General features: G+C 47.5%; 1 protein-coding gene across 4 annotated transcripts in view; it reads right to left on the bottom strand.

Annotated features, from left to right (window-relative positions):
- DIS3L2 (DIS3 like 3'-5' exoribonuclease 2) overlaps positions 1-14,400 on the bottom strand; it is a 586,325-nt gene that overhangs the window by 139,499 nt on the left and 432,426 nt on the right. Inside the window, exon 1 of one of the 4 annotated variants that reach the window (XM_068114366.2) lies at positions 8,726-8,932. The exons of 1 other annotated variant lie outside the window; for it this stretch is intronic. The gene's annotated coding sequence lies outside the window, so the exon portion shown is untranslated. Of the gene's footprint in view, positions 1-8,346; positions 8,651-8,725; positions 8,933-14,400 lie in introns of those variants that run through there. 2 more of the 4 variants (XM_068114368.2, XM_068114367.2) reach the window with 2 other exon arrangements.

Genomic DNA, 14,400 nt, shown 5'->3' with positions numbered 1-14,400 from the left:
CTGGTGGTCGTTGGTTCGCCATCTGCGTGGTGCTTGGAGCGGTCATTCTCGGTGCTTTCGGAGCTTGGAGTGGTGCTGGGGCCTCGTGTGCAATCGACTCGGAGCTTGGAGCGGTGCGGGCCGCGCGGGGCCTGGCGAAGCATGCGAGCGAGGCGGACGGAGGGTTACTTCGCGCCGGAGCTCAGAGCCGTGTTGGACGGCGGACACTGCACTACTGACAGATAAGGCCGCACCACATTTCACACGTACACGATGGACAGTTATTTTTGCAATTCATTCCCCTGTCTCGTATTTGGAAGTCGGTGTGCGGGATCCCGATTTAGGACATTTTATTACCGGCACGTATTTCCCTGTCCCGCGATTCCTTGTAAATAAACCCTTGCATTATTTTCCAAAAATCTTGTGTCCGTTTTGAGTTAATTCCCCTGCAGGATCGGAGCTGCGGTTGGATCGCTATCGGTAACCACTTCACTTCTTCCTCCCGCGGTTGATAGCAAAATCCGTATTTGGTCGTCACCTCAGTTAAAGCTGTTCTGGTCATTCACGAGCCCTGGTATTAACCGGAGGGTATTTGCACGACAATATATACAGATATACAGATACACATACACAGTATATACATATATACAGATACACATCCACAGTATATACATATATACAGATAAACATACACAGTACATGCATATATACAGATACACATACACAGTATATACATATATACAGATACACATCCACAGTATATACATACAGTGCATTCAGAAAGTATTCAGACCCCTTCACTTCTTTCACATTTTGTTATGTTGCAGCCTTATGCTGAAAATGTTTAAATTCATTTTTTCCCTCATCAATCTATAATCAATCTACGCATGCCCGGATGGTCACCACATCAGGCCCATGTTGGCCGTCCGTGGTGCCACCACCAACGCGCGACCCACAACACCTCCCCCTAGTGGTCCTCAATATATGCTATCCCAGGCCTGTGAGGAACCACCTCTGACCCCCTGGAGGTCTTAACCCCCACCAGGGTCCGGTGACCCTGCCGGCCCGAGCCACACACTCGGGCGGAGCCCCGATGGACAAGGGACGCCACACTCCATCAGACCCCCCGTGGGGCCCAGGTCGTACCACGACACCCATGCCTGAAACCCATGTCCAAATCTCGCCAGCACAGCCCCCCAGCTGGCTGGCATTACCAAATTTTAGAAAGGGGCAACTTTTGCCGGAGGCCATCACCACCGACCTCTCCTGGTCCACATTCCACAGCCCGGGGACCAACTCCCTCCAAGGCTGCTGCAAATCCAATTCCCATTTTATTTTAGATTTCCTTTTAACAATTTGTATTTCCTGCGTCCAATCACCGCAGCTGCAGGTAACAACCCCTACCACAGTTTGTTCTGCCCCTCCCTGCAGCTGCTCCAAATTCCCTACAGGGACCAAATCTCCCGAGGCTCTATCTCCCGATCCTCCAATGTCCAAATGCAGCCCGGAGCCAACACACTCCCCCAACTGATTATGTAATTTTGGAGCCTCCATTACCAAATTGTAGGGCATGGTGAGGGTCCCCTCAGTCACCTCCACCGCCTCCTCGGAACGACTCACCTCATCCCCCAGACCCCTTTGGAGCTGAGCACTCTCTACCTCCATGGGACTGTCCCAGGTCTCCAGCCGCTGTATCAAATCATTTCCATCCCCATCACCAATCAGTTCTGGCCCTGACAGGCCTTCATCATTACACACCCGGTCCGGTTCCATTACTCAGACCCCCCTATTGTTATCCCCTCTTGCTTTGAACCACCGCCCTGGCACAGCAAGGATTCAAATCCATCCCCCTGTTGATGTGTTGGGGCATCCACCCAGCCTCGATAACCCTCCAAGCCACCATGTATCAAACATTCTCCATTAAAATTTAATTCTCCATTCACCTGTAAATTTCCTTCCCTAACTTCCCCATTTCCTTCAATTGCCATTCTCGGCTCCTGAGCCCCGTGCACATTTGCATGGGCTGTACTCTCCTCCATTTCCAATTTGTATTCCCCCCGTTCCGATTCTATTTCTGCCACCCTTGGCTTCTCCTGGGCCCCATGTGAATCATTCACTTGTTCTTTCTTTATCTCATTCGTTTGCTCACATGGGGTTTTCGTTTCTTTAATCTGGGCATCCCACCATTTCTCCAGCATCACTATTATGTTATTATTTATAGGAATGAATTCTTCAGCATGGTCATGGAAAGTCATTGGGATCGTCTCTGCGGCGGGGGTAGCTCTATCACTATTCTCAACCCCAACTACCTCCGACTCACTTCCAAGGCTCAAAGCACCTTCCATTCTCTCTTCCATATTGCTTACCTCTTCCATCCGTAAAGAAGAGGTCGCTTCCCCGCGCGGCTTTTACCAGAAACCCATTTAGATTTGAACTAATGCTCCGTTCGCGTCTCGCAAGCCCAATCGACTATACAAATTTATCGCCTCCGACTACGAAAATTTTGCGTCCAAATTCTCCACACTCTTGACACAAATTTATAACAGGGTTCAATCCCACTCCTGAATACCAATTGTCGCGCGATCCCTTCCGGTTAATACCAGGGCTCGCGAATGACCAAACGGCTTTAATGGAGGCGACGATCAAACACGGATTCGGCTATAAGAGCACGGGAGGAAGAAGTGAAGAAGAAGAAGCAGAAGCGCTTACCTCCCGGCTCACGCGCGCCAGCGTCTTCAACCTGGAAAGTGATTAACTCAAACAAACACAGGATTTGGAATAGACAATAAAATAATACAAGGGTTTATTTACAAAGACAGGGAAATATGCGTCGGTAATAAAATGTCCTAATCGGGACGTCCCCACTCACACTTAAAATACAGAATAAAGGAATGAATGAAATAAAATAACATGTCATGTGGTGTTCTGCGAGATGTGGTGCGTGCTTATCTTTGTCTGTAGTCGTGTCCGCCGTCCAACGCGGCTCCGAGCTCCGGTGCGAAGAAACCCTCCGTCCGCTTCGCCCACGCGCTCCACCAGGCCCCGAGCGACCCGCTCAGCTGCACGCCCCACTCCAAGCTCTTCGTCGACCGCACACGAGGTCCCGCCTGCTCACAGCACTGATCCTCGCTCCCGCACCAAAAGCACCGCGAAGGACCGAGCACCGCTCCAACCTCCGAGCACCTGAAGATTCAGGGACGACACCAACGAACACCAGGACCTCTCAATACGAAGAGCCAAGAACGAAGAACGAACGGACCAGCACGACTGACTAGCACGAGCTGACCAGAACAAAGACTGAATACCCAGAGCGAAGAGGGAGAATGCCCAAGAACGAGACGTTTTGTCACTCGCCCTGTGACGTCAGTTCTGGCGCATTACCATTCAGAGCCTCGATTCTTTGTGGTCTCTCGAACCTTCTGCCGCCACCGGCCCTTCTCCCTCCAATGAACAACCTCCTGAGGACCGGATTGGCACCCTCCGCGCTGATTGGCTCAAGGTTTGTGCCTTCCGCGCCAACCAATCACACGTTCCCTGGGCGTGGCTCCAGCCTTCCTCCGATGCTTGGTGCCATGGTGGCGTTGTATGCAGCCGCTTCCTGCTTGTCTTTCCGGTCAGTCATTGGAAGGGGAGGGAATTATTTAATGTGTGCACTAAGGGATCTATCTAAATGTCTATGTCAATGCTTTGCCATAAGGGATACAGGTTTGGTGACAGGGGGAACGACAAACAAAGGAATATTACCCATAATCCCTGTACTAATTAGAATGCCCCGCCCCCCGCCCCCTCCCCCACCCCCTTGCGGCAGGTACACCAATACAGCTTATACCGACAAACCGGCTAAACATAGAACTTATTACAGGTAGATTCCCTATCACGACAGTCGGATACCTACCTATACAGATCTACCAGGCTCTATATATTCCTTTACCCCCCGACATAACAATATATACATTTACACATACACACAGTACATACATATATACATTTACACATACACACAGTACATACATATATACATTTACACATACACAGTACATACATATATACATACACAATACATACATATATACATTTACACATTCACACAGTATATACATATATACATTTACACATACACACATATATACATTTACACAGTATATACATATATACATTTACACATACACACAGTGCATACATGTATACATTTACACAGTACATACATACATACATACATATATACACAGTACATACATATATATATATATATACACATCACCCTGGTGTTGGCTTAGCGGCTAGGGTGCCAGATTAGGATCCCAGGATCCTGGGTTCGAATCCCGGTCGATCGCCGAATTAACGCCTGGGGGGTTGACTCAGCCTGTCATCCTTCCGAGGTCGGCTAATTGAGTACCAGTTCACTGGTAATTCCCTGTGTGTCGTAAAAAGGCGACAAACAGGGTTGGCGGTAGGAAGGGCATCCGGCCGTAAAAAATTGCTTCAAAAAGGGGACCAAAAAACAAAAAAAAACAACAACAACCACGGTGCCCGAAAAAGGCCAACCCCCGCTTTGCGGGGAAAAATGGCCTCGAAAGGTGGGGGGTTTTTTTTATACATATATACATTCACACAGTACATACATAAATATATACATTCACACAGTACATACATTCACACAGTACATACATATATACATTCACACAGTACATACATATATACATTCACATTCACACAGTACATACATACATATATACATTCACACAGTACATACATACATACATATATACATTCACACAGTACATACATTCACACAGTACATACATACATATATACATTCACACAGTACATACATACATACATATATACATTCACACAGTACATACATACATATATACATTCACACAGTACATACATACATACATATATACATTCACACAGTACATACATACATACATACATTCACACAGTACATACATACATACATACATACATACAGTACATACATACATACATACATTCACACAGTACATACATACATACATTCACACAGTACATACATACATTCACACAGTACATACATACATTCACACAGTACATACATACATTCACACAGTACATACATACATACATACATACATATATACATTCACACAGTACATACATACATACATATATACATTCACACAGTACATACATACATACATACATATATACATTCACACAGTACATACATACATACATATATACATATATACATTCACACAGTACATACATACATACATATATACATATATACATTCACACAGTACATACATACATATATACATTCACACAGTACATACATACATACATACATTCACACAGTACATACATACATACATACATTCACACAGTACATACATACATACATATATACATTCACACAGTACATACATACATATATACTGTTGCGGATATGAGATTGGCCTCCATCCATATCCGCTTGTAAATATTCCCCTATTTCCCCAATACTTCCCAACTATCCCCAATCCCCCATTCCCTAGTCCCATTTTCTGTAAACAACACTCTGTAGACCCGACCTCCCCCTATTTCCCCCATTAAATGTCGCATCCAGGTCCACCGCATCTCACGTAGACAACTATAGGACATCTTGCTAGTTATTCTTAGTTTATGTCAGTTAAGGACTCGTTTCCATTAACTCTGACTCTTCGTTGCACCAGAATGTGATTGTATGGCACCGTTAGGAAGTTTAGGACCTCCCAATACCTCCCCGCAGCTCTTCCTCATGGTACAACAACAACAACAACAACAACAACAACAACAGCGGCGGCGGCGCGGGGAGTGTGCGTCCTCACTCCGGCTTGGTTGGAAGGGGGTGTTGAAAGGGCACCAAGCCTTTCCAACGAGCCGCCATCGAGCATGTGCTCGACGGGGTTACCACGTAGGGGCTCGCTGTCAGCTCCTCGTCAAGGGCGAAGCCCGGTAACCCCCCCGCACCCAATAGAAGCGGCGGACCGATTCCATCTGGGGCGGAGCCAACGAGCCGAGGGCGTGTCACTCCCCGCTGAGCATGCGCAGGAAGAGGGAGGTGACGTCAGATACGCGCTGAGCTTGAAGCAAGAAGGACGCCACCTCCGAGCGCTGTGACACCTCCCTGCATCTTTTGGACCGCGCTTTATCCTGTCCCTGAGCCAAGGTGCACCTTGTGCTATCAACCGACCTGTCCTTCCCTGCCATCAATCCCTGTGTAAGTCAGTCTTGTTCCGTTTGTCTGTGGTCTGTCAGGGATAAGATAAGACTGTAACTAAGTGCGCATCTTTTCTGTGCTTTACCTCATACCTTGTAATCTACCCCTTTTCTCCACCACCAATTATATCCTCCTCCGGAGGTCTTGAGAACTGTACCCCTTGTGTCGTTTCATTTATCCCAGCCGTTGTGTCCTTTCCATCATTGATTTAGCGTAGCGCGATTCGGCCAACGTTCGAGTGGAATCGGGTGAGTTGGGGGTAATCGGGTAAACTGTGCGAACACGGCGGCCATTCCGCTCGGTCAAGCAACATCTAAGTCGTGTCCGTAACAATACATTCACACAGTACATACATACATATATACATTCACACAGTACATACGTGCATATATACATTCACACAGTACATACATACATACATATATACATTCACACAGTACATACATACATATATACATTCACACAGTACATACATACATTCACACAGTACATACATATATACATTCACACAGTACATACATACATACATATATACATTCACACAGTACATACATACATATATACATTCACAGTACATACATACATATATACATTCACACAGTACATACATACATACACACAGTACATACATATATACATACACACAGTACATACGTACATACATACATACATACATATATACATTCACACAGTACATACATACATACATACATATATACATTCACACAGTACATACATACATTCATATATACATACACACAGTACATACATATATACATTCACACAGTACATACATACATATATACATTCACACAGTACATACATACATACATATATACATTCACACAGTACATACATACATACATACATATATACATTCACACAGTACATACATACATTCATATATACATACACAGTACATACATATATACATTCACACAGTACATACATTCATATATACATACACACAGTACATACATATATACATTCACACAGTACATACATACATACATACATATATACATTCACACAGTACATACATATATACATTCACACAGTACATACATATATACATACATACATACATATTATATACATACACACAGTACATACATATATACATTCACACAGTACATACATACATATATACATTGACAGTACATAGATACATATATACATTCACACAGTACATACATACATATATACATTCACACAGTACATACATACATACATATATACATTCACACAGTACATACATACATATATACATTCACACAGTACATACATACATATATACATTCACACAGTAAATATACATACATACATATATACATTCACACAGTAAATATACATACATACATATATACATTCACACAGTACATACATACATACATACATATATACATTCACACAGTACATACATACATACATACATACATACATATATACATTCACACAGTACATACATACATATATATTCACACAGTACATACATACATATATACATTCACACAGTACATACGTACATATATACATTCACACAGTACATACATACATACATACATATATACATTCACACAGTACATACATACATATATACATTCACACAGTACATACGTACATATATACATTCACACAGTACATACATACATACATTCACACAGTACATACATACATACATACATATATACATTCACACAGTACATACATACATATATACATTCACACAGTACATACGTACATATATACATTCACACAGTACATACATACATATATACATTCACACAGTACATACATACATACATACATACATATATACATTCACACAGTACATACATACATATATACATTCACACAGTACATACATACATATATACATTCACACAGTACATACATACATTCACACAGATTTATATATATATACTGTGTGTGGTTGTATTTGTGTGATGTCAAATAATTTGATAACAAAGCGGTGGAAGGTGTGTGTGTGTGTGTGTGTGTGTGTGTGTGTGTGTGTGTGTGTGTGTGTGTGTGTGTGTGTGTGTGTGTGTGTGTGTGTGTGTGTGTGTGTGTGTGTGTGTGTATAACATCGTCCGGGAAACCGCATCAAGACGGATTACCAAAACAATCGACGTCACCTTTTATTCCTGGTCTTTTCTCCAAAAAACTTCCACCGTCGATTGATAAAGCCACTCAGCGGCGAATACAAGCGACGTGCGCCGTGCTTTACCTTTGTGCTCTGTTGATGACGCGCGCAGCTGCTCGTCTCACTCACTCAAGAAGCCGTAGTGAGTGAATAATCATTAATTCGTACATTCAACCACGACGACCGCCCATGATACCATCCAACTCACGACCCATCCTTTTACAATCTCACAAATCATAATAAAATTAATGTATATTTATTCATAAAAATCAACATGACTGTATAAAATAATGGTGAAACAGCCCAATAAACAATGACGTCATGAGCTAAAACGTCCATGTTGTTCCTTTGTTATATTTCTTCACACTCACGTTTTTAGTTCGAAGGATCGATGTACTTTGTACGAACACTACGTGAGGAGAGCTTTAGGTAAAAGGACTCCATTGATGTTTGAGGTAACTGTAACTAACTACAACACCGTGGATACAAAACCAAATGACAGCACAGGAATATTCGAAATGAACCCTCCTGAGTCCGACACTCACGGAGGTGCCGACACTACAGTACATGTATGTTTTCCCATGATGCAAAGCAGCACGTGCTTCCGTATGACGTCGGTGTTACGTCGAAACAAGATCAGATCAGAGGAGGTGAAGGTGCACACAATGTAGCCTATCTATCTATATACATTTATGTTGTGCACCATCATCGTGCCTTCGATGGAACCCTGAAGAAGTAGAAGAAGAGGCGGAAGAAGAAGCCCAGCCCTTTTGCATTGTGACGACTGACGATACATATGGCTGCCGCAGCAGTTTCCTGGGCTATTGGGCACAATCCTGGACAGGTCACCACTCCGACGGAGGATACTCGAATGGCTCACTCATCCCTGGTACTCATTGTGCCGATCTCGAAAGGATGAGAGGCCGAATCAACCCACCTGGTGTTAAATCAATGGCAGCGGCTGGGACTCAGGACCTTGCAATGTTAAATGAGCGTCCGTAACCGACCAACACCTGCCTTGGGAACCTGTCGCGCGTATGAGAATGCGACGTACACCTTTTCGGTACCAAAATCGGGACACATGGTATCAGTGTTTTTTTAGAATCCACATAACTGTGCTGTTCAGAAATGTACGATAGTACTAGTAGTAGTTGTGTCGATGTGGTAGCGGTGTACAAAAAGATGACCCTTATCTATACCATGCACCCCTCAGTCCAATGGCCGACAAATTATAATCGAAATGATCATTCCATCACATCGGCACAGAACCTTCGTTGGGCGCCTGCGGAGCCAGCAGCCGCTGGGGGGCCACCCACAAAGAGGGGCCACCCACAAAGAGGAGCCACCCACAAAGAGGGGCCACCCACAAAGGGGCCACCCACAAAGAGGGGCCTCCCACAAAGAGGAGCCACCCACAAAGGGGCCACCCACAAAGGGGCCACCCACAAAGAGGGGCCTCCCACAAAGAGGGGCCACCCACAAAGAGGGGCCACCCACAAAGAGGAGCCATCCACAAAGAGGGGCCACCCACAAAGAGGGGCCACCCACAAAGAGGGGCCTCCCACAAAGAGGAGCCACCCACAAAGAGGAGCCTTCCACAAAGAGAGGCCTCCCACAAAGAGGAGCCTTCCACAAAGAGAGGCCTCCCACAAAGAGGAGCCACCCACATCAGCGAAAGCATCTTGAAAGTCCAGTTGTGTAACATAGATGTTTCCAATAACACCATCAGTCCATCATGCATATCTACCGACTCCCAATCGCTTCACTGACGGGTTTAATCCAAGACCTCATGTTGCACTTCACAACCACAAAGTAAACCCACCTGTAAATCTCAATGAGGATGAAAAATACAGTGAACACGTGAAAACCGGACCTTTCGTGGCAGAGTTGTTGTTGTTCTTTTAGTTGTTGTTGTTGTTGTTGTTCTTTTAGTAGTAGTTGTTTATGTGCTCCTTCTGTGTCCGTCACGCTTTATTCTAAAATCTTAAATGGTTCCTGTTACCAAACATTAAGCATCTTCTTCATCCAATTCAGAAAGATAGACGGACTTTTAAAATAAAAACCTGTATCTTTATGTTTAAACAGACATTGATTTTTTTCCCAGGTATAATCGATCATCAGGGACTTGGTCTCCTTTCGTCCATAAGAGACTTGGTCTACTTTAGTCTATAAGAGACTTGGTCTCCTTTCGTCTATAAGAGACTTGGTCTACTTTAGTCTATAAGAGACTTGGTCTCCTATCGTCTATAAGAGACTTGGTCTCCTTTTGTAAGAGACTTGGTCTCCTTTTGTCTGTAAGAGACTTGGTCTCCTTTTGTCTGTAAGAGACTTGGTTTCCTTTTGTAAGAGACTTGGTCTCCTTTTGTCTGTAAGAGACTTGGTCTCCTTTTGTCTATGGGAGACTTGGTCTCCTTTTGTAAGAGACTTGGTCTCCTTTTGTCTATAAGAGACTTGGTCTCCTTTTGCCTATAAGAGACTTGGTCTCCTTTTGTAAGAGACTTTGTCTCCTTTTATCTATAAGAGACTTGGTCTCCTTTTGTAAGAGACTTGGTCTCCTTTTGTCTATAAGAGACTTGGTCTCCTTTTGTCTATAAGAGACTTGGTCTCCTTTTGTAAGAGACTTTGTCTCCTTTTGTCTATAAGAGACTTTGTCTCTTTTTATCCATAAGAGACTTGATCTCCTTTTGTCTATAAGAGACTTGGTTTCCTTTTGTAAGAGACTTGGTCTCCTTTTGTCTGTAAGAGACTTGGTCTCCTTTTGTCTGTAAGAGACTTGGTCTCCTTTTGTAAGAGACTTGGTCTCCCTTTGTAAGAGACTTTGTCTCCTTTTGTCTATAAGAGACTTGGTCTCCTTTTGTCTATGAGAGACTTGGTCTACTTTTGTCTGTAAGAGACTTGGTCTCCTTTTGTAAAAGACATGGTCTCCTTTTATCTATAAGAGACTTGGTTTCCTTTTGTAAGAGACTTGGTCTCCTTTTGTCTGAAAGAGACTTGGTCTCCTTTTGTCTGTAAGAGACTTGGTCTCCTTTTGTAAGAGACTTGGTCTCCTTTTGTAAGAGACTTGGTCTCCTTTTGTCTGTAAGAGACTTGGTCTCCTTTTGTAAGAGACTTGGTCTCCTTTTGTCCATAAGAGACTTGGTCTCCTTTTGACTATAAGAGACTTGGTCTCCTTTTGTAAGAGACTTTGTCTCCTTTTGTCTATAAGAGACTTGGTCTCCTTTTGTAAGAGACTTGGTCTCCTCTTGTAAGAGACTTTGTCTCCTTTTGTCTATAAGAGACTTGGTCTCCTTTTGTCGATAAGAGACTTGGCCTCCTTTTGTCTGTAAGAGACTTGGTCTCCTTTTGTTATTGGAGTTATTATTATTGTTTCCACTGTAGCGGTTGCCGCTGAGCATACACAATCGCCTTACACCTGCCGAAGACGCAACCAGGGAGCGATCACTGTACCGGGCTCACCCAGGCCGCCCGGACATGCCCAGACGCGCCTTTCCCGGGCATGCCCGGACTCGCCTTTCCCGGGCTCGCCCAGGCTGCCCGGGCACGCCCGGTCTTGCCTTTCCCGGGCATGCCCAGACTCGCCTTTCCCGGGCTCGCCCAGGCCGCCCGGGCACGCCCAGTCTCGCCTTTCCCGGGCAAACGCTCCGGCATGACGTGTTTGATTGCATATATATATTGCTGCCCGATAAACGGGCTTTTCAGAGTACCCGAGTTTTGGTTTTACTCAAAAAAGAAACTCGGACGAATTCCCGTCTTTTGTCGCGTCAATCCTTTCGACTCGCGTAGGAGCACAGCCCCTTCACTGGTGACCCCCGACATGGACACGGCAGTTGCCCTTAAACTGCCTACCTTCTGGGAAGCTCACGTGGCGGTTTGGTTCGCCCAGGCGGACTCCCAGTTTGCCCTGCGAGGCATTACCGCCGACGACACCCGCTTCCATCATGTGGTAGCGGCACTCGGCTCCGCCACCGCGGCCCGTGCCCTGAGCCTCCTCCAGCACCCACCAGCCGCTGACAAGTATGGCGCGATCAAGATGCTCCTCCTCGACGCATTCGCCCTCTCACCGGCAGAATGCGCACGACGCCTGCTCGACCTGCCCGAGCTCGGCGACACGCGCCCGTCCGAGCGAATGGACTACATGCTCTCGCTGCTCGGTGAGCACTCCCCGGATTTTTCTTTTCCGAGAGCTGTTCCTCCGCCAGCTGCGTAGCCAAGTACGCTTCGCCCTGGCAGGCACGCAGATCACGGATCCTCGCGCCCTCGCCAGGGAAGCCGACAAGATCTCCTCGGCAGGCCAGCACATCGGGGTGGCTACCTGGAGCCCGCCGCCGTCCGAGGCGACGCCCATGGCGCCCGAGCGCCCGGTGCGGTTGGAGGCCGGACTGCCGGTGCAACTGGCGGCCGCCATGCCGCGCCGACCGCTTCCAACACGACGGCCGGGGCCTCCACCTGACCAGGCGTGGTGTTATTACCCCGCCAGGTTCGGACACAAGGCTCGGACATGCCGACCCCCGTGCACTTTCGGCAAGTCGGGAAACGGCCGGGCCGGCGTTCATTACCAGCCATGAGCGCCAGCCACTCGGGCAACTTGCTTTTCATCAAGGACAAAGCGTCCGGGCGGCGTTTCCTTTGTGACACCGGCGCCCAACTGACCGTCATACCCGCCTCCGAGCAGGACAGGCAGACCGCCATTTGCGGCCCCTCCTTGGTCGCTGCCAACGGATCGGCCATCCACACCTTCGGCCCGCGCAACGTCACCCTCTGCTTCGGCAGCCAGCGCTTTAATTGGACCTTTGTGACGGCGAGCGTGCCCATGGCTTTGCTAGGCGCCGACTTCCTCTGCACGCACAGGCTGCTGGTCGACGTCAAACGGCGTCACCTTGTCAACGCCGAGACTTTCAGCTCCCTGGCATGCATGATGAGCAGCTGCGCGCCGACCGAACTAGCATGCGCCCTCCCGGCGGCGAACGAGTTCGCTCGCCTGCTCGCAGAGTTCCCGGCCCTCACGCGGCCAACGTTTTTGGCCATCGCAGTGAGACATGGTATCGAGCACCACATACCAACTACGGGCCCGCCGGTCTACGCCAGAACCCGCCGCCTTGACCCGGCCAAGCTCGCCGTGGCAAAGGCCGAGTTCGACATGTTGGAGCACCTCGGCATCGTGCGGCGCTCCGATAGCGTGTGGGCCTCGCCACTGCACATCGTGCCGAAGCCGGGGGGCGGCTGGCGCCCATGTGGCGACTACCACCGCCTCAACGACGTTACCACCCCCAACAGGTAGCCGGTCCCGCACATCCAGGACTTTTCCGCCCGTTTGGCGGGGCGGTTCATTTTCTCGAAAATTGACTTAATACCGGGATACCACCAGGTACCTGTCAGGCCGGCCGACGTCCCCAAAACGGCCGTCATCATGCTGATCGGCCTGTTCGAATTCTTGAGGATGCCGTTTGGCCTCAAGAACGCGGCCCAGGCGTTCCAGCGCTTGATGGACGGCGTGCTGCGCGACCTGCCGGTCCTCTTCGTCTACCTGGACGACATCCTCGTCGCCAGCATGTCCCGGGCCGAGCACCTCCTCCACCTCCGAACACTGTTCGGGCGCCTCAGCGAGCACGGCTTAATCGTCAACCCGGCCAAATGCCACTTCGGCACGACGGCCGTTGACTTTTTGGGCCACCACATCACCAGGAACGGGGCCGTGCTGCTGCCAACCAAGGTCGAGGCCATCACTGAGTTCCCGCGTCCCCGCTCCATCAAGGCCCTGCAGGAGTTCCTCGGCATGGTGAATTTCTACCACCGTTTCGTGCCCCGCGCTGCTCAGCTCATGCGGCCCCTTTACGAAGCCCTCCGGGGCAAGCCGGCCAAGCATGACGTTGTCTGGTCTGCAGCCATGGACGCGGCATTCACAGGCGAAAAGCTGGCCCTCGCCTACGCAACGCTGCTTGCTCACCCGGTGCTCGACGCTCCCATCGCCCTCACTACGGACGCCTCCGGCTACGCGGTGGGCGCCGTACATGAACAATGGGTGAACGGGGTTTGGCAGCCACTCGCT

This window comes from Myxine glutinosa, chromosome 4 (genome assembly GCF_964187855.1).
Source record: "Myxine glutinosa chromosome 4, kmMyxGlut1.1, whole genome shotgun sequence".
Classification (NCBI taxonomy): Eukaryota; Metazoa; Chordata; class Myxini; order Myxiniformes; family Myxinidae; genus Myxine; species Myxine glutinosa.
The sequence above is the reverse complement of the archived record's forward strand: the minus strand, read 5'-3'. Positions and strand labels throughout refer to the sequence as shown.